The following is a 20,584-nucleotide window of genomic DNA, read 5'->3' on the forward strand; positions in this document are numbered from 1 at the left end:
TCAACTGAAAGTAGCTAATTCACTGCAGTAAAGTTGAATATGAAATTGCACCTAACAGAAACCTCTCCAAACATAAATACTATTATTCATTATTTACTTATTATGAGACATTCTCCGCTCGTCACTACTATACGTAGTGTATCGACAAAGCAAAAGCCTTGCATAAAAAGAAGAAGAAAAAAATAAAAAAAAATAGGGAAAGCGCGCACACCGTAGGCTGGGGACCAATGCTAAACTGAGTCTGGTACTTTTGAAGCTGCGTCAGGAAACCTGTTCTCGGTATTCGGTTTGAATCGTGGTTAGAAAGCCGCCCTTGAAACTCGGAAAGTGTTTCTCTTAATAAGTTCGAGAGAGTGAGCAAGAAAAAACAGCATAACGTCTTGGTATCTGTACGTTAGGCCTATGAGAAACCTAAAAGTTCGCTAACGCCGAAGTTAGAAAAAATGGCGGGAAAGAGAGATTCATTAACCCCAGCTAACTTTCATTGACACCGAGTTCAAAACAATTCGCGTAGCTCTAGACTGTCTAGAGACCATCAGGGCCTTTTTAGGCAAATGACCCAGGGTCCACCGGTCTCCACCTTCAGTAAAGTCTATAAAACCCGGGAAAATTAAATAAAGAATTCCAGTGTGTACGAGGGAAACGCCAATAAACGCATTCTCCCGGTCAGGTTTCATGGAAAACGTCTGTCGGTGAAGGTAACGAGTGACAGAGCGCCGCAGTTGGTGCCTGACTACCGTGGAAGGCACACGTTACTCTCCCTCTCTGTTCCCGATCCTGGTGTGGATGCGGCTGACTCACTCGAAGACACGACTGACACACTTTGTCCATAATTAAAAAAAAAAGAAGTCACTGAGTATTTAACTATTTTCTACGTCTAACGAGTTTAATACTTTTGAGTTATATCTGGTATTTTCACTCGGAGATGAAAGCCGCTTAATTAAGACTGCGATTGGAAAAAAGTGTGACGAACCTAACCCTAGGATATGAAATATCTTGACGAATGAGTGATATCTTTTAGCGATTCATCCTGATTAGTACCTTCACGATAAAACGGATTAACTATCGTTAACGAACTACGAATAGTGACTATTAACTGTTGATTACGACTAGACGACTCCAGCGTAAGTGTGGCCTTATGGGAGGCCTATAATCCCTGGCCTCATCGTGGGATTCTTTCTGCATTTATTTGCATACTATAGTTGTTCAAGGTAAGTTGAATATATTAAATATTCATTGACATACGCGAAGTTGTTTAGCGCAATGTGCGTATTGCATTGCAATCACAAAGGACTATACTTATCGGTGGGTCAATGAGTAAGGGGAGCTTGAGAGATGTTTTGGAATTTGGACCGAGAAAAGTGCGAGATAGAGAGTGAGAAAGACGGAGAGATATAGAGAGTGTGCGTGTATGTGTATGTGTGTGACAGAGAGAGAGAGAGAGCATGGAACAGGTTAGGAAAGTGAAACTGTTGAACAGAAATAACGTTGGTAATATGGATTGTGGGTGGGTACAATCCACTTGGTGAAATCTGTGAGCAGGATGAGGCTATTCTCAGAATCACAGAGGCTTTCGTGTGTATCACGGATGTTATGTGAGTTTGGTGTTTTGAGTTTTAGCCCGTGGGATCTATCTATTCGCGTTTATTATGATGACGAGAGAGAGCTTCTGAAGAATGGTTATTGTTCACCTCGTGTTAGCGGTGTTTACTCCAGGCTATGCAGCTCACGGTAGATAAAGAACTTCCTTCCTGAGTGGGGTTAATATGCACCTGCTTATTTCGTTGAAAATCATTGCGCACGTGATGACTTATCGCCGGTGGCACCAATCTGCTAAAGTATGTTTCAGGTTTGAGTATTTTACTTTTTATAAAGAAGAGAGGGGTGTTTAGCCTATATATACGTCACATAAACTGGTGGTAGTTTTAGGCTCACTAGACATCCCCTCCCGTTTCTTGTCTAGACTCATAACTTAACTGATGTTAAGGTAAACTATGATAGCCTCGATTTTTTGTTGCGAGCAGTTAACGATTTTCACTCGTTGTTCTCTCATTTATTTTAATTTCAGTTGACGCGAATTGTTTCATTATTTTAGGCGAAAAATTTCAAGAGCATTGTGCCTTTGGCATTCAGTCACATTATTGGCAAGCTCCCAGAATATTATGGCAATTACTCGTACCAAATTATAATGATAAATTGCGTTCTGTATATAAGCCGATGTCGTTCTCTATTGTATGACTCACTCAAAACGTTCTTCTGAGTAATGCAGGCTGATTATGAGTTCACGGACCTCATTCAAACTGGATGGTATCTAGCGAGTTATTTATTTGAAAATTTACGTCCTTTCAAGGACAAACAGTCCTCATTTTCACGGATGCTTTATAACGAGGACTATTTGTCCTTGAAAGCTTGTAACTTTTTAAATAAATAACTCGGCTAGATACCATCCACTTTGAATGAGGACCTTTTAGTAATTGTAATATTACACAAAACAAGTGTGTATATGATAAGTTAGTAAACATCGTGAATGATGGTAATACCTCAACAATAGAGACCAGATAATGAAGATAATATCTGCAAGAAGTGGAATCACAAAAAGATTGACTTCTCAGTGTAATTGACATCTGAAAATAATCAGACATTGTTGGTTGACTTCTGTTCTGAGAGTTGCACATGAGATGGGAAGTAATAATTATAATTGTTTCTTTTTTAGGACGTAATGTTCATAAGTTAGTGTAATTTTCTAGTAAAGTTATAAATGAATAAAGGTGTAGAAACCTCGAAACAAATAGACATATATTACTTTATTTCAGTGAATGATTCCTAGAAAATGCGTTTTTTTTGCACCTGTCATGATATTCTTAGGGTAAGTTAGAATTAGCAATGTGAGTGTAATATAATGAAGGGTTTTTACTAGTAATATAAATAATTTGGATATCATGGTTCTCTGTCCACCTTAAAAAATGGAGAATTATTCAGTGAAATATTAAGGAGAAAGAATGGGAGTGAAAACATGAATTAGACAGCAATAAAAACGAAAACAATAAAAGATTATTGTCATAAAAATCAAACAAGAAACATGATTACGACACTTCCGACGAACGAAAATGCCAAAAAACAATGCAGTCCCAGGTAAGAGTTGTGAGAGAGGAAGATTTCATAAGAATCTTGCTACTCGAGTGCTTGATTCCCACACGGAATTGCAGTAGAGTCGTTTTGTCGACAATGGACGGAGAGATCTCCAGCAGAGTGGAAGGAAGGAGGAGTGGGACATGATTGATGGAGGAGGTAGAAGCGACTTTAATTTTCCATCATTTGTACTTCGTCTGTGAACGCTTGTAAGCAGAAGTAAATTCATGAAGAATCTCTCACTGACTCCTACGCTGCGTCTAATCACTTATTTTAACATTTTGCTCCTGTAATGGGTCCGGGTTTATTTAGTTGGATCGCATGCAATCATATAATCTGTGCTTACGTATTTAGCATAAGAAACTGAAGTAAACAAAAAATGTACAAATTTATAAGTGAAATATACAATTCACACTGCCTGTGTATACAAATACGATATATATATATATATATATATATATATATATATATATATATATATATATATATATAATATATATATATATATATATATATATATATATATATATATATATATATATATATTTATTTATATTGTCTAGGATTACAAGCGCATGCTTGTAAATTTTTTTCATTATTACTCATGTATACTTTTTGCATATATATATATATATATATATATATATATATATATTATATATATATATATATATATATATATATGTATATACAATATATATTATATATATATATATATATATACATACATATATATATATATATATATATATATATATATATATATATATATATATATATATGTAATACACACAGCACTGTAGTTATAGGATATATTTGCCAACGAAACCTCTAAGGGAGAACGTTGTTCAGCTGTTGGCCCAAATTTGGGAAAGTGAGTGAAGATCACTGCGTAAAGCCATGAATAATAATGAATAAGCTTTCACAGAAGTAGGAAGCCTTTCTAAATGGTTCGTTTTTTATGTGCTTTACTTGCGTTACCGCGGTTTTTGTGAGATTATTATTATTATTATTATTATTATTATTATTATTATTATTATTATTATTATTATTATTATTATTATTAGGGAATAACTCTCTATCACGAGAGTATATATAATGTTCTAAAGGGTCCACAATAATACAAAGTGTAAAAAGTCCGTGTATAATTTTGAAGACTTTACAGATAGCTATCTGTAAAGTCTTCAAAATTATACACGGACTTTTTACACTTTGTATTATTGTGGACCCTTTAGAACATTATTATTATTATTATTATTATTATTATTATTATTATTATTATTATTATTATTATTATTATTATTATTATTATTATTATTATTATTATTAACAAGAACGTGTGTTTTTTTTAAACAAAGGAGGTATTCTTTGAGATGATTAATAAGTTATCACTTAGTAAAAACAGATATTCAGAAAATCCCGTGAGAATATCATTCAGGATGCTGCAAAAAATCAGGGTGAGAGATTTCAATTCATTTTGCCAAGTAGTGATCTCATAAGGGATTGGATTAGCTGATTGGAAAACATTGAATCCTCTTGTTAAGTCACCAGTTAATCCTTCATATCTTTTCATACTCTGCACGTATTATTTATGAGAGCGACATTAATTTTTTTTAATGGAAATCGGAACTCAACAAATAACAGATACAGGTGTTTGAAGTATTCGAGATCTCACAATCCAAGAACAAATATGCCTTTTTTCAACACATCCACGTCTTTATGGTTTCTTAAGTACCACGTGGTTTGTTTGTTTATTAGCTAGACCATGACTATGCTGTATTTTGTAATACTCCACGTTTCTTAGATAAATATTTCCACTGAAATTTTTCAGAGGCAAAGATTAGAATTGTTTACTGGGAGAAAGTGAACACGGAATATGAACATATGTATATATATATTTGTATTTTTTGTGCCTCTTGAAGCTTTTGACTTATAATCATTGCTATTATTTCTCTCGAATATAAACCAAGATTATATTGGACAAATTTTCACTATTTTCATCATTATTATCTTACTACTAGACCTTGTTATTAAGTATGTGTTCATTTTTATTCATCTACGGAATCATATTTTATTTTAATATTACATGCTTCCAAGCTGTTAGTGTTACTGTACCTAGTTATGATGCGTATGTAATGAAAGTGGATGGGGATGTAATTAGTACTAATTATAAGTGTATTGTAGTAATTTAATGGACGGAACTCAAGAATGATTGTTGTGGGCCAAAATATTCCGTTGTTGATGCCGTACTTAAACAAGACAAAAGCAAAAGCTATTCCATAATATTCACTTCTCTTTGAATTTTAAATTCTCTCTCTCTCTCTCTCTCTCTCTCTCTCTCTCTCTCTCTCTCTCTCTCTCTCTCTATTATGGTTTCCTGGTGAAGAATTGTTCCCCATAGCGTTATTGATGGTGATTGGTGAACTCCATCCATTATTCTGAGCGGTCCATTTCTCCTTGTAAGTACTCGCACCTTTGCACTCATCTGGGAAATTGGCTTTGTGGATGTGAATAGCATTAGTTAGCTTGCCATTGATAGAATTGGGGAAGTATCACAGCTGGTTTCAGTGGATCGCGTTAGTCATTTATCACAGACAAATAAGTGTATGGAAAAAAATCCGTGTTATACATGTAGGTATATATATATATACGTATATATACTATATATATATATATATATATATATATATATATATATATATATATCTATATATATATATATATATATATATATATATATATATATATATATATATATATATATATATATATATATATATATAATATATGTATGTATGTGCGTGCGTGTGTTTGTGAATATGTATTCTTTAGGACACATTTTTGTGAAAAATTTACAAGGGAGCCTTAGTTAATAAGGTAGAAAATGTGAAAATAAAGAAGAAAGAATGGGAAGTGGTTAGTGAATTTCAAAGCCAAATAGTAGAGCAAAAGGAATGTAAATCCTTGTCTTATTGGTAGTTTACGGAGGTAAGGTTTGACCTTAATTCAGCTTGTACTCTCAGTACCTAGACAATATTAAGCAGGTCTCCCATGCTGGAGATATTACAACGTACCCTCTAGCGAAGACAGGAGCTGCATTTACAAGAAGTGGATTTCACTGTTGTGTGTCGTTTTCTTCTAAATAGTTTAATCGCACTGAGTTTGAATCGAAAGATTTTGATTTTAAAGTTAATGGCTTCTAAGTTTTCCAGAAATTAGTGTTTTTGCATTAAGTGCTAGTGCAATTAATGGGCCGTTTTTTTTGGTAACAAAACGTTTTGAAGAATTTGCTTTTGACGCTGTTTGTGTCAGTGTTATTATTATTATTATTATTATTATTATTATTATTATTATTATTATTATTATTAATAGCAAGCACTGTTATTACCACTTGTCACAAAATTTCGATCCGAGTCTGTCAAGTATTAGCCCTCTGCCATCCCATAAGTTTTAAAAATTTTAAGTGTAAGCCTTTTAATACCACTGGTATTTAAAAATTGTGCAAAGGAATATCCATTATTTGCCATATCTAACAGTCTGAACCATCATTTATGCAGAAATATTTTCAATTTTTTTTTTTTTTGCAGCTTAACGAATTCGTAAATTTGGTTAGTATATACTTAAAGCTTTTGCATTGTTCGAAAATCTTTTATAATACGTATGATCGAATAGATTTTAAAGAGACTTGTTACATGTTTTAATTGAAGGTTATTTCGTCGTTAATCCTTGGTATGATAGAGTAGATTTCTCAGTAAGTCAGTGCTTTACTTGAGATTCTTGAAAGATTGATGGGAGATGATTCAAATGCTATGTGCAATGTCATGCATTTGGTGGAATCTGTTGACCAGTGGGTACACCGCTGAACTCTGTATAAGTACTATAGTAGGTAGGGATAAAATTTAGTCTTTTCTTGGTCCATTTAAGTTATGGTTGCTTAATCGTTCTTTGATATTAAGACGAATTTGTTATAAGAAAGGGTAAGGTTTTGATTGTTTTGTGCTATATTTTGTGAATTTTTAGGGTTTATGCATCTGGCTTAATGTACATAAGTAAAATCCGGGCCAACGAAAACTAATTAATTCTCTCTCTCTCTCTCTCTCTCTCTCTCTCTCTCTCTCTCTCTCTCTCTCTCTCTCCAAACTATTGTCACACCCATGCGTAGCGCCTCAATGGCGTGGTTGGTATGGTGTTGGCGTCCCACCTCGGTGGTCGCGGGTTCGATTCTCGGCCATTCCATTGAGGAGTGAGAGATGTGTATTTCTGGTGATAGAAGTTCACTCTCGACGTGGTTCGGAAGTCACGTAAAGCCGTTGGTCCCGTTGCTGAATAACCACTGGTTCCATGCAACGTAAAAGCACCATACAAACAAAAATACCCATGCGTACACACACACACACACACACGTAATGACAATTTTATTAATAAAAAAATATAATCATTAAACAAAGTCGAACTAAACTCATGCATACACACACAAAATATAGAAGTCCAGATGAGCAAATGCACTTTCGATATTTGCAATAATAATAGAAAAAAAGACTGCAGAGCATAATCTCACGAAATGCAATCATACCAAGCGCGCACGACGTATGATGTAATAGGGGGTCACCGGGCCACTTCCGGTGGAAGGGGTCAGAGTAATCAAAGCTCTGTTCGTTATGCAATGGTTCCAAGACTGACGTCAGTGTTGGGTCTGCTCGTTTTTTTACATATATAATATATTCAGCGTGTAATTCTTTCCAAAAGGCCTGAAAAATACACATGAATAGGAGAAACATCGCAAAATTATTATTATTATTATGTTTTTTTTTTTTGCAATATGAGAAGCCATTGGTTATTAGCGTTTTTAACGTTTTGGAATATGAAAAAGCATTCATCATTAACATTTTAGATGGTTTGCAATAGGATAAATTATTTATCATTAACGTTTTTAACGTTTTCGAACTGAAAAACATTCATCATTAACGTTTTGGAACAGAAAAAATATTCATTATTAACGTTTTCAACGTTTTGGAAAATGATATATCATTCATCATTAACATTTAAAACTTTTTGCAAGATTTTCACGAACGTCATCACATTCGTGCGTGAAGGGGATCCAGCCAGGAACACTCCTACAAGAAAATTTTCAGCTAAGTCGTACCACATCTAACCAAAACAATGTTAAGAAACCGTAAGTATGAGAACGCTGCTCTGTTTTAGTGCGTTGGTTTTAAGAGCTCCAAGAAAAATGTATATTGCAAGATGAATTGTATCAATAAAAACAGTTTTTTTCCGTAATATTTTTCGAAATGCCAAGGCTGAACTCTGAGAGAGAGAGAGAGAGAGAGAGAGAGAGACGAGAGAGAGGAGAGAGGAGAGAGGAGAGAGAGAGAAGGGGGTTAGGGGGGGGGGTGGGGGCCGGGGGTGGGAATGCATATCCTAGAAATCGCTTTGCAACTTAACTAACTTTTGACATTTTTCACGATTTTTTTTTCCTTTTTTCTGGTGTGTGCAAGACAATGGGAGATGACGCCGAAGACTCCGGCACACGACAGTCTGCTGGCAACGTCTGAACAAAAATACGACGGAAGTCGATATACAGCGCGTGTTCGGGACCTTCTCCTCCTCCCCCGAGTCATTGTTCGTCATAGTTACATATTTCTGTCGTCGTTTCCATTGTTTTCTCTCTCGCAGAAACGTCTGATTGTGGTCACGCCGCGTTTTCATGTTTGTGTGAAAATGAGAAAAATTACCGGAGGAGTTATTACGAAAAAGATCATTTGTTTTTTTTGGGGGGTAGGGGGGATTGTTTGTTAGTGAGGGTTCTCGGGATTGAATTCTCAATTCTGGAGAGAATAAAAGTGCTTTATATTTGTTGATTAAATATTAAATTCGTTTGTTTACGCAATATATAAGATATATTTTACAGAGAAATGTTGAATGACAAAGTTTCGGCTTAATAATCACATGAAAGTTGACAAATTATGAGTGTGCCTTATTTTTGTTGGTTAAATGCATTACATAAATTCTTTGGTTCGGGTAATAATTTGGACATGTTTTATAGCGAAATATTGAATGACCGAGTTTCAGCTAAAATGAAGTTGCGAAAGCTGACGTATTATGAACGTACCTTATCTTTGTTGATTAAAATATTATATAATTTTTTGGAATCGGGTAATGACTCTCTCTTCTCCTCTCTCAAAAAAAAAAACAAATCCTCTCGGCCTCTTCTCTCTCTCTCTCTCGTCTCTCTCTCCCTCTCTCCTCTCTCTCTCTAATATATATAAATATATATATTATATAAAATAAATATAACTCATATTAATATATATATATATAATATATATATATATATATATATATATATATATATATATATATATATATATATATATATATACCGTATATATTGTACGATACACATTGTCGCTTTTTCTCATAAGATCTTTTATTCAACACACGAAGCTTTTCTTGAATTTCCCTCCATCGTATGAACTCATCATGTCTCTTCTATTAATCATTCCCGCAGCAGAAAACTTTTATAACCCCTCCAGGGAATTCCAGTCTTTTTCCAGCTCTTGACTCACTAATCCAACTCGTTTTACCATAATTCTTCTTTTCCACTTACGAGAACGACGCGCCGGTACCAGACACAGGCCATCATCTAATTCATTCTCCGGTCACTAGATGTCTCTCTGGCCCACTCGCCGGAGGAACGGACGCAGTTTTTTTTTTCTTTTTTTTTTTAACTTTCCTTTTATGAAAGTATACTGCGTGATCGCTTGGCAAATCTAGCTCAGCAAGTTCGACGAGTGGTGAAGGACGGACGAATGGGTCGAAAGGACGGAAGTTTGGTGCTACCAGAGGTTCGCCTCGGGCTATTGGTCGACGCCGATAGTTTTATAAGAGTTGTCTGAGCTTTCTTTTCATTCCTCCTCGCCGAATCCACGGGGTCTAGAATCATATAGTATAGTCTTGTTATGATGTCCGTCTGAATTCTCCGGTCTTCCGGATTCGGTTTGTCTGTCGACCTACTTTCGGTGCGGTGTTTAAGGATGCTTTTAAAATCACTTTGTCGATTTGGAAATTTTGTTATTTTGCCGTGTATAAATATTCCCCTTCCAGTAAACTTTTACTTCCGTAACTCTCCTTGAATTTGTCGATTCTTCGCGATTTATATGAACTAAGTAAACGATAATCAATCCCAAATTCAGAGTAAGATATAATTAGAAGTATAATTAAAACGAGTTATGATTTCCTAATTAACGAAGTTAATTTAATTGTATCTTCGGTTACATTTTCTGAAGTCCGGAATCTACTTTTAATATTTTCTGAAGTCCGGAATCTACTTTTAATATTTTCTGAATTTCCTCAACTAAGAAGAAAATAGGAATACGTTGTGTCTGTCCAGGTATAAGGGAATACTTGTTACTACTAGGATCTCCGAATTAGCTTAAGTTAGGAAGGTGATAATTTCGGCAACTGGTTGACCTTGGTTGTCACATTTCTTGGCCCGTGCAATATAGATCTTGAACGTAAGAGCGAGATCATTGGAGCAAGTAAAAATACAAGCACCTTGTGATTTATTACCTGCATGGCTTCTTGTTGATAATGAAAGGGGAATGTTTCCCTTGAATCCTATAAGTATTTGTAGTTTTACGAGGCTGAATATATATCAGATCAGCATCACTGAAATATTCCCGTGTGATATGATTTAATTGAACTTATCCTGTCTCATATGAAGATTGAACAGCCGATTGGACTTGGTTGGAAATGGCTGCTTAAACAAATAATAATAATATTAGTAATAATAATAAAAAAAAATTCTCATAGTAGCACGAGTCTTCAAATGGAGTAACAAATCGACAGTTATGTAAATGTACATATATATTTAAATTTAAAAACAGCAAGGCTAGCTTTCGGGAATCTGTTCGGTTTCCCTTATCAATCTGGATTGGTAAGGGGGACCGAACAGATTCCCGAAAGCTAGCCTTGCTGTTTTTAAATTTAAATATATATGTACTTTTACATAACTGTGGATTTGTTTCTCCAATAATAATAATAATAATAAAAATAATAATAATAATAATAATAATAATAATAATTAATAATAATAAATAATAATAATAATAATAAAAATGATGATAATAATAATAATATAATAATAATAATAATAATAATAAGATGATGATGATGATGATGATGATTTAATCGAAAGAAGAGAATTCCGAGTTATGATGAAGCGAAGAAAGCAGTTCCCGATTTCATCTGGTATGTAGCATGACTTTTCTCGTGCCAAGCCACAGGTCAATTAACTCGTTCATTAACTGACGGTCCCAGTTATCTCAGTCCTCCAGTCGCAACGGCGCGTGCGCCGGGCTCCCAGCCAGGGAAAGCTTAGCAAAGTAGCTCCATACTTAGTGATGATAACGGTCATTTTTGTGCTCCATAGCACTTAATTCATTCCCGTTCACCTGTGTGATTAATTCTCAGGTAGGTTGTAAAATTAGATGTGTTTGCTCGCACGTGCTTGGTTTTGGGTTTCATGCTCTCGTGATTTTTTTTTTCCATTCTAGCAAACGTATCATGCATTCAGATTTTTTTAAGTGAAAGGAAAACCAGGTATAGGAAACTCAAGAATAATATTACTTGGATTAATTTTTATTTTTATTTTTACTTTCATTTTCATTATTTTTATTTTTATTAATATTTTTATTTTTATTTTTTATTTTTTATTTTTACTACTTTTCCTTTTTATAATTTTTTATTTCTAGTATTTTATTTTTATTTTATTATTATTATTATTATTTGTATTATATTTTTATTATTTCAATTTTAATTTTTATTAATGTTATTTTATTTCCTCTAGAAATTGGTCTTGAGAAGGACGCTAATTACTATCATGAAAGAGTAAGTTTGAAGCTGAATTTTATCAGATTCACCCACTGATCTCAAAGAACCAACAATGTTTTACTGTGTTTTTGAAAAGGCTTAACGGCAGAAAAAAATCTTTTATCTTTAATTTGATTTGATGTAAAAACATGGGAACATTCTGGGGAAACAAGAATTGTTTTTCGGTTGCGGACTTTTAAAGAATGTGGATGACTGTAGTTGACTTAGATAAGCCGTACAATGTGAAAGGGAGTAGAAAGCATTGTGAGGACCTCGGGACTCGGATCGACCGAACGTTCCACCGTTGGGAAAGTATTTTAGTATATCTTGGTTGTGCAGACAATGGTAAGCTTCGTTGCGTGCGTGGATGTATGTGTGATTTGGTTTTGCTATATATATATGGGAGGTACCAGATGGGTGTTAGTGTAAGTTCACAGAAATTAAGCGTTCATTTACACTCGCGTGTGTACGCAAAACACACATACACTTTTTTTATTTATTTATTTGTTTGTGTTTGAGGTATGAATATGGATATATATCACATATACATTTCAATGTGTTTTGTTTGGCTTTAGAACTTCTCGGGTTATATTAATCATGCTTCCTGTCCTTGCTCTTTTATTTGTTCTCATTTTCCATTCTCCTTGTTCTGTTTTCTCCTTTCCCTGACCCCTCGTCATGTCTGCATTTGTTCCTGTTCAAACCTTTTGTTTAACAAAATTTTTGTTTTTCAAACGATATTATGATGTTTTCCACTCTCTACGAAAGTTATTTTTAATTTTATGTTATAATCTTGTTTTTTTTTATTTCTTTATCAAAATTCATATCGGTTGGTTATCCGTATTCTCTATAACATTTAAGTTGTTAATTTGCCAGTTCTTTCAGTCTCCACAACTTTTTACTTAATTTTTTATATATATATAATTGGCCTAGTAAGTGATCGTCTTATTTTGTACACCCACCTGTAAGTGGGCGTTTACCTGTCTCCAGTCGTGTGCTCCGTGCCAAAGGTAACACGGAACTGGAAAACCTCCAACCGTTGCGACAATAATATAAACTATATTCTGTCCTTCGTATCACATGTCATCATTATATTATTGTATGCGGAATATCCATCATTCTTACGAGAAATATACTTTAGATCACATGACTCTTGATGTGTCTCTCATCCAAAAGGTGTCGGTTTTTATTTACGATGATTTTGGAATTTCGTCGATTTTCCTTCCGCGTTCTCGTTTATCCTGTAAGGTTTTCAACTTATGTTTTCTACCCTTTTCGATTATTTTTTGTATTCTGTCTTCTTGGTAAATGTTTTCAGTTTCAGTGTACAGTACTCCTTAGTATTTTTAGATGTATTTATTTTTTTCACGTGGTGTATCTTCGTTAATAGCAGTATATTGCAATAATCTGTAGATGTTCAAGGTTAGCCTAAAGGAATTGAATTTCCCTCTATACATTATCGTCATCGGTTTCCGCTTTTGTATATTTTAGTATTTTGGAAAAGTCAAGAAAACTCAGCATTCCTCAGACTGCAAACCACTGTAGAGCAATTTCTCTCAAAGTCCGTAAAAAAAAATTGTCCGAAACTTCACTGAAATCTTCCCACTCTCCCGTGTTCTTCCTCTCCTTGTCGGTGTTTTTTTCTTCCTTTATCTTCCATTGACGGTCCAGTGCCTTTTATTTGTTTTATGTTTGTACAGTAATCAAAGGGGAAAACACTTGAGTTTTATGGCGTAGTTCAACATGCACATAAGCGTGTCATAAAAGTACCCGCAAATTATTTTGTCGCAGTTATTGTTATTGATGTTTTTATTTTATATTTTTTTCTTCGGATAGAGAATTTCGATACTGAGCGGAGGGAAGATGGAATTTGTTAATGTAGAGGAAAGAATTATTTAATTTTTGATAACTAATAGCTTTAGACGTCAATACTTGGGTTATTTATCCGGGAACACTTGTTACTGGTTCAAACTATTTTAAATATATCTAATAATTACAGATTTGAAAACATCTCAATACTTGTCACTGGTCCAAACTAGTTGAAATATCTCTAATAATTTATTGCATATTTTAAAGCATGTCACTAAAATTAAGACTAAACATTACCATACAAGAATGTTTTCAAGATTCTATTGTTCAGGGACGCAACTATACATTCTCTCGTCAAAGTCATGTAAACACTTGGCAAAAGAAGTTTCTGAAATTCTTTTGATTCAAATTTACATACGTGGCTTCAAAAGTTTTGATTTGTCATGGGAGTTTCAAGATGTGATTTATGCTTAGTTTTCTCTGGCCTTCCCAGGCGGAGGTCAGCGTGACTTGGCATTCTAAGGACTTGGCATTCTAAGGACTTGGTATTCTGAGGATGTTATAATTCGTCAAGTCAGTTGTCATGTTAAAGATTCAACTAAACAAACATGTCCTATGCATGCATATACACATCTGACTTTCACACACACACACACAAACGCGTGCACACATACATGCGTATATATTATATAAAATAATATATGTTAATATATAATAATATATATATTAATATATATAATATAATAATATAATATTTAGTATAGTATCAATATATATACTATAAATATTATATATATATATATAATATATATATTAATATAATAATATAATATAATAATTATATATAGATAATATTATATATATATAGATAATATAATTATAATACATATACATATATATATAATATATATATATCTAATATTATATCTATATATATATATGTGTGTGTGTATAGATTCATCTATTGTAGCAGTGATTTCACTGGCATGAAATAATCACAAAACGTATAATGCTTTTGAAACGCCATTCGGAAAGCAAAGACATCCCTGAGCGAAGCAACCCTAAGCGCCTGCTTTCTAATAACGAAAGTGGCAGTTTCCCGCGGAAATCTCTGAAAAATAAGCGAAATACAACGCGGGAAAACAAGACTCTGAGCTTGTCAGCGCTTTTCCCGTCCAAAACACCCATTGTTTGATTTGCTTCTCACGTGTGGAAGCTTAGTCTGCATCCGTTAAAAAAACCTAAAAAGAGCTCTCTCTCTCTCTCTCTCTCTCTCTCGCTTTTCTTCGGCGCTCTCTTCCCCTCATTAGTGGTTTTCCAAATGCCGGCGCCGAAGGGAAAGTTGATTTGTTGATGTTTCTCTGTTGATTGTCGTATCGCTTCTGTCTCGCATTTTCTTCATCTATTTCCTCCTCCTCCTCTTATTCTACTTCTTTTCTTTCCTCTTCCTCCTCCTCCGTCGTCTTCTCCTTCTCCTTCTTCTTCTTTGTTGGATTTCAGTCCTCCCTTATTCGTTGATCAGTGTCGTATTTTCTTTTATTATTTTCCAGAATATCAATTTTTCCTCGTCATTTTCTGTCTTCACATGTCGATGCACCCTTCCCCGCTTCTCATACTTATATATACCTGATTAGAAACCGATTTCATAGAAGTGTGCTTGCGTGCTCGCATGCACACCTCACGTTTTATTTGCACACTCAATAACAGCGTGCATTTCCTTCATTGCCACCGTCATAGGTTAGATGAGGGTGGGTGGTCGTCATTTGTCACGGTTTGTGGATTTATGTGATTTACATTCTACGGCCTTACGTACTTTCCCACTGACTCGATTTACGTTTCAAATTTCATTTTTACCGAGGTGGTTTCTCCTACGTTCTTTGAAGGGTTTATTTGCGTTGATTTCGAGTTTTATTTAAAACGAAAGTAAGTTTGTTATGTTCACGTAAATGTAAAAATAGCTTGATTTTCATTTATTATTTTTATCCACAGGTATTTAAACGTATTTTACACCAAGTCTGTTCTTAATGTCGTGGTTCGCTGGACAGTCAACTGTTTGACAGATCGAGACATAAGTATAAAAACCATGTTAGAAACTGTATTAAATGTCTGTATTAAATGCATTTACCCTAGCTTTATATATGTATATATATATATATATATATATATATATATATATATATATAAAGAGAGAGAGAGAGAGAGAGAGAGAGAGAGAGAGAGAGAGAGAGAGAGAGAGATTTACTACCAGAAGACGAGAGAAAAGGAAAGAATTTGTTTGGAAAGAGAGAAACAGAGCTATGGACTTGAGGAATTCCAGACACACGGTAGGATAGCGTGGCAGAGAACGATCCCTCAAAACAAATGTGACTTTAATGCCTCGGAGATGCGGTAAACGCTACCGACCATATTGCGACAGTCCCCACCGCCGCCGCCGCTGCCGCCGTTTAAATTACAGGAGCAATTATTCACACTCGCTAAGTTTAAGGGAGAAAGTGAGAGAGTTTGTCAGGAAAGTGTGTGTGTGTGTGTGTCTGTCTGTGATGGTGAGTGTGATCACGATCCGTCACTCTTTTTTATGAATATGGAAATCTCATTATCATTCACGGAAAGTTATCGTGCGAGTCGCTGGCCGGCGACTGATGGCAATGATTGTGTCCTCATATAGGCATATGGTGACCATTGTCATGAATATGAGTGCTTGCTTTAAAGGGTTTCTAAGTTTATATATATTTATATATATACTCTTATATATACTGTATACACACACACATTATATATATAAATAAATTATATATATATATATATATATATATATATATATATATATATATATATATATTAATGGTCTCAATTTCTATGTCTGTTACACGGGTCGTAAGTTGAACTGCAGTTTCTCATAACGTTTAAATTACACTTAATTAGTCACGTCCTGTGAGATATCTCTCTCTTTCACACATACTCATTACTGCGCTAATTATAATGAGCTACCTAATTGAAAGGGTGTTTAGTCAGGCGTGGAATTATTGTTTCTTTTAGAGATAGAAATGTGTTTATCTTCGTTGAAACACAACCGGAAGTACGTACAATCAGTAACTTGAGCAGAATTTGTTTTAAATTAGCAGTGCAAATTACAAACAGTGACAACAGCAAGACTTGCGATATTTGCTCAACATGAATCACGAATAAATGCAAGATCTCTTAATTCATGTTTTGCTGTTAATATTATAATTAATAAGGACTTTTTTGGCCTGTGAGGGATTTCCACAAAGTCATTAGAGCCAGCACCGCTTATTATACCCTTCCGTCAGTATTCATAACGAAACTTTTGATAGCTATTTGTACTTTGTCTTGGGTTATATTATTCAAGGCCAAGAAATATGTAATTTTTGCAATGTCGCCGTGATTTTGCACTTGAAAAACTCTTCGCTGTTATTAGAAAGTTGCCTGCGATTTATACATGCGCAAAATATATTATGTTTTTTAAGCAATGTGGCTGAAATTTACTTCACGATCTTAAGCAACTCTGTCGCATCTTTCTGTCATTTGAAGTGTTCAATTGAATATTGTATATCTTAACATAAGGCTCCTGAAAGTACTCGAGTGTGGAGAAAAACTTAATGTAAATACTTAGAAGTAAACAAGTTACAAATTGAATTTGTGGGTTTCTTTTCAATTATTATTATTATTATTATATTATTATTATTATTATTTATTTATTTATTGTTTTTATTTTTTTATCACAGTCCTCCAATTCGACTGGGTGTATTTATAGTGTGGGGTTCCAGGGTTGCATCCTGCCTCCTTAGGAGTCCATCACTTTCCTTACTATGTGCGCTGTTTCTAGGAGCACACTCTTTTGCATTGGTCCTGGAGCTACTTCAGCCTCTAGTTTTTCCAGATTCCTTTACAGGGATCTTGGAATCGTGCCTAGTGTTCCTATGATTATGGGTACAATTTCCACTTGATACTTATCAATTTTCTCCCTTTCTTATTATTATTATGATGATGATGATGATGATTATTATTATTATTATTATTATTAGTCAGAAGATAAACCCTATTCATATGGAACAAGCCCACCACATGTGCCACTGACTTGAAATTCAAGCTTCCAAGTACATGGTGTTCATTCTAAAGAAGTAACAGAAGGAAACTGGGAAATGCATTGTTATAGGGTAGAGTAAAATGGCGCCCTGTGGGGTAGTCGAGTTGGACATGTTTCTTGAGGAAATGTTGAAACTCTCTTAAAATCAGAATCCTCTTTGCTTTTGCGCATGAAAGCCCTTTTGCTTATCATACTTACCTATTTCGACAAATTTATCGTCATATTAGCGTTTATTCCTCCGCTCTTCATTCATACATATTTAATCACTTGCGCTACGTAAAAACGTGGCGATCACGAAAACGCCAGCACGTGCCAGAAAAAAAAAAACAGACCTATAATCAGGTACATATCTTAACTGCTAGAGAGGTCTCCCCTTTAATTGGCCGAGGAATTCGTAAAGCACCTCTCTAGAACCACAGGTATCTCCGAGGTCTACCGCCTGGCTCGCTACATTTGCGGTACTTGGGATAGAGAGAGAGAGAGAGAGAGAGAGGGAGAGATCTTGGGCGGTCGCGTGCGGGCGTAGGATGGAAAATCTTGCGGTCGGAACTTTATTAGAGAGAGAGAGAGAGCAGAGATGGGAGGGGGGGGGGGACGGGGAGTAGACGATGTTAGGCGTAGTTTCCCTTCGCCAGGTGCTGGGAGGAGGGAGAGAAGGGGGAGGACGTAAGAACAAGGAAGAGGGGGAAGGGGAGGGAGAGAACGAGGAGGGGGAGGAGGAGGAGTAGGCCAGGTTATCACTTCCGTTTTCACTTCTTCGAGAGAGACTCGTCCGTAAGATGAACAGGCTCATATTATGCCTCTGGGCGATTCCGGTTTCTCTGAACACTTGTGTGAAATCTGTGGAATTGTTACCCATTTGTTATTATTACTGGGCCAAATCATGATTATTGCCTTAACAGTTATCGTTTATCTTAACAATTATCATTTATGTTAACAATTGTAATTTATCATAACCAATATCATTTATCTAAAAAAATGATTTATCTTAATTATCATTTATCTTAACAATTATCATTCATCCTAAAAATTATCATTTATCATAACCATTATAATTTATCTTAATTACAATGTATTTTAACAGTTATCATTTATCTTCAACGTTGGTATCAACATTTCATCATTTCTGTTATTGGCAGTGGTCTGATTAGCGGTGGTACTAGTGTCATTTTTTGTGGTATTACCAACATTACTACTATAGTAGATTCACATCAGCCGTGCATTTGATGTCTAGGCCGTTCCTGATTGGCTGTTGATAAGCCAATCACAGGTCTGGAAACTCTGTCTCTCGATAGATTTCATATATGCAAGATGTATTACAACCTCTCCTGAGGGATACTTTTGAAAGACGTATCCCTCAGGAGAGGTGGAAGGTAGATCCTACCCATGTAAAGTCTCGAGAGAGACTGGGAGTTTCCAGCCCTGTGACTGGCTTATCAACAGCCAATCAGGAGGGTCGTAAGGGACTGGCCTAGACATCAAATGCACAGCTGATGTGAATCTACTATATTATAATACCTTGAAAAAAAAATTAATACCTTCACTATTAGAACCATTTGACTTTTTGTCAGTTCAAACTCAGCATTATCACTACCATCATTCCTGTTACTAGCAGGAGAACCGGTACTGTTAGAAGTGGCGATACTAATAATAGTGTTAATAAAAGTAAAATTGTACTAAGAATAGTGTTAATAAAAGTAAGCTGGTACTAATAATAGCATAAATAAAAGTATCGTTACGAAAAAAGGGATGAACAAAAGACTCATATTTCAAGAAATCAGATCGCACAGTTGTTACAAAGATGCACGATTTGCTCCCTCATGCTTCAGGATCTGATGCGTAGTTCGAGTTCGGAGGGAGTTGTATAAAAAAACCTGTGCTATATAAGTTGCACTTTTCAGTTCAAGAATTTCGACCAGATGAAGGTCAGCGGTGATGCTGTAATCGCACAGCAAACACACACATAAATGAATACACACACACACACACACACACACACACACATATATATATATATGTGTGTGTGTGTGTGTGTGTGTGTCTGTGGAGGGGGGTGGCAAAAAATGTCTTTAAAAGAAGAAAAAACCAGTCTCCTGCAACTCCACAGATGACCATGTCACACCGGAGGATGACACTCAACCGTAAACAAAGGGAAAGACGATGATCACACACACACACACAGAAATAAAAAATAAAACACTGAAAGAATCACAGCTCCTCGAATGCGAAACTAGAAGTCAACCTTTGGCAGAACACACACACACACACACACACACACAAACAAACGGAATGGAAAGCAATAAACTGATATTAAAGCGCGACCCCCCCCCCAAAAAAAAAACAAAAAAAAACTTGAAGATCGTGAAAATATAGTCAAAAGAAACAGAAGTTGTCATAGAAGCGGAAATCATCCCGAGAGATTTCTTGGGTTGGGAGGTTGTTGGGATGGAGGGGGGGTGGAAGAATGGTGGCAATCTAAGGGTTTTTTTTTTTTTTTATATAAGAACTTATTTTTTGTTTAGCCCGGGTATAAGGAGTCAATGACAAGCGTAAATACTCCGTAGTTAAGCGTAATTAGCGACTTCGAAGATATTCCTCCGCTGTTTAGAAAGGTTTAGAAAGGCGATGGGTTCTCGTTGGGATTATATACCTGTTGTTGCTCCGTCG

The 20,584-nt window shown here is 35.0% G+C and overlaps 1 protein-coding gene across 1 annotated transcript in view; it reads left to right on the top strand.

Moving 5' to 3' along the window:
* The first annotated feature begins 705 nt into the window (after positions 1–705).
* LOC135225242 (uncharacterized) overlaps positions 706–20,584 on the top strand; it is a 139,342-nt gene continuing 119,463 nt past the window's right edge. Inside the window, exon 1 of the mRNA XM_064264573.1 lies at positions 706–1,211. The gene's annotated coding sequence lies outside the window, so the exon portion shown is untranslated. The remainder of the gene's footprint in view (positions 1,212–20,584) is intronic.

The sequence above is a fragment of the Macrobrachium nipponense genome, chromosome 13, assembly GCF_015104395.2.
Source record: "Macrobrachium nipponense isolate FS-2020 chromosome 13, ASM1510439v2, whole genome shotgun sequence".
NCBI lineage: Eukaryota > Metazoa > Arthropoda > Malacostraca > Decapoda > Palaemonidae > Macrobrachium > Macrobrachium nipponense.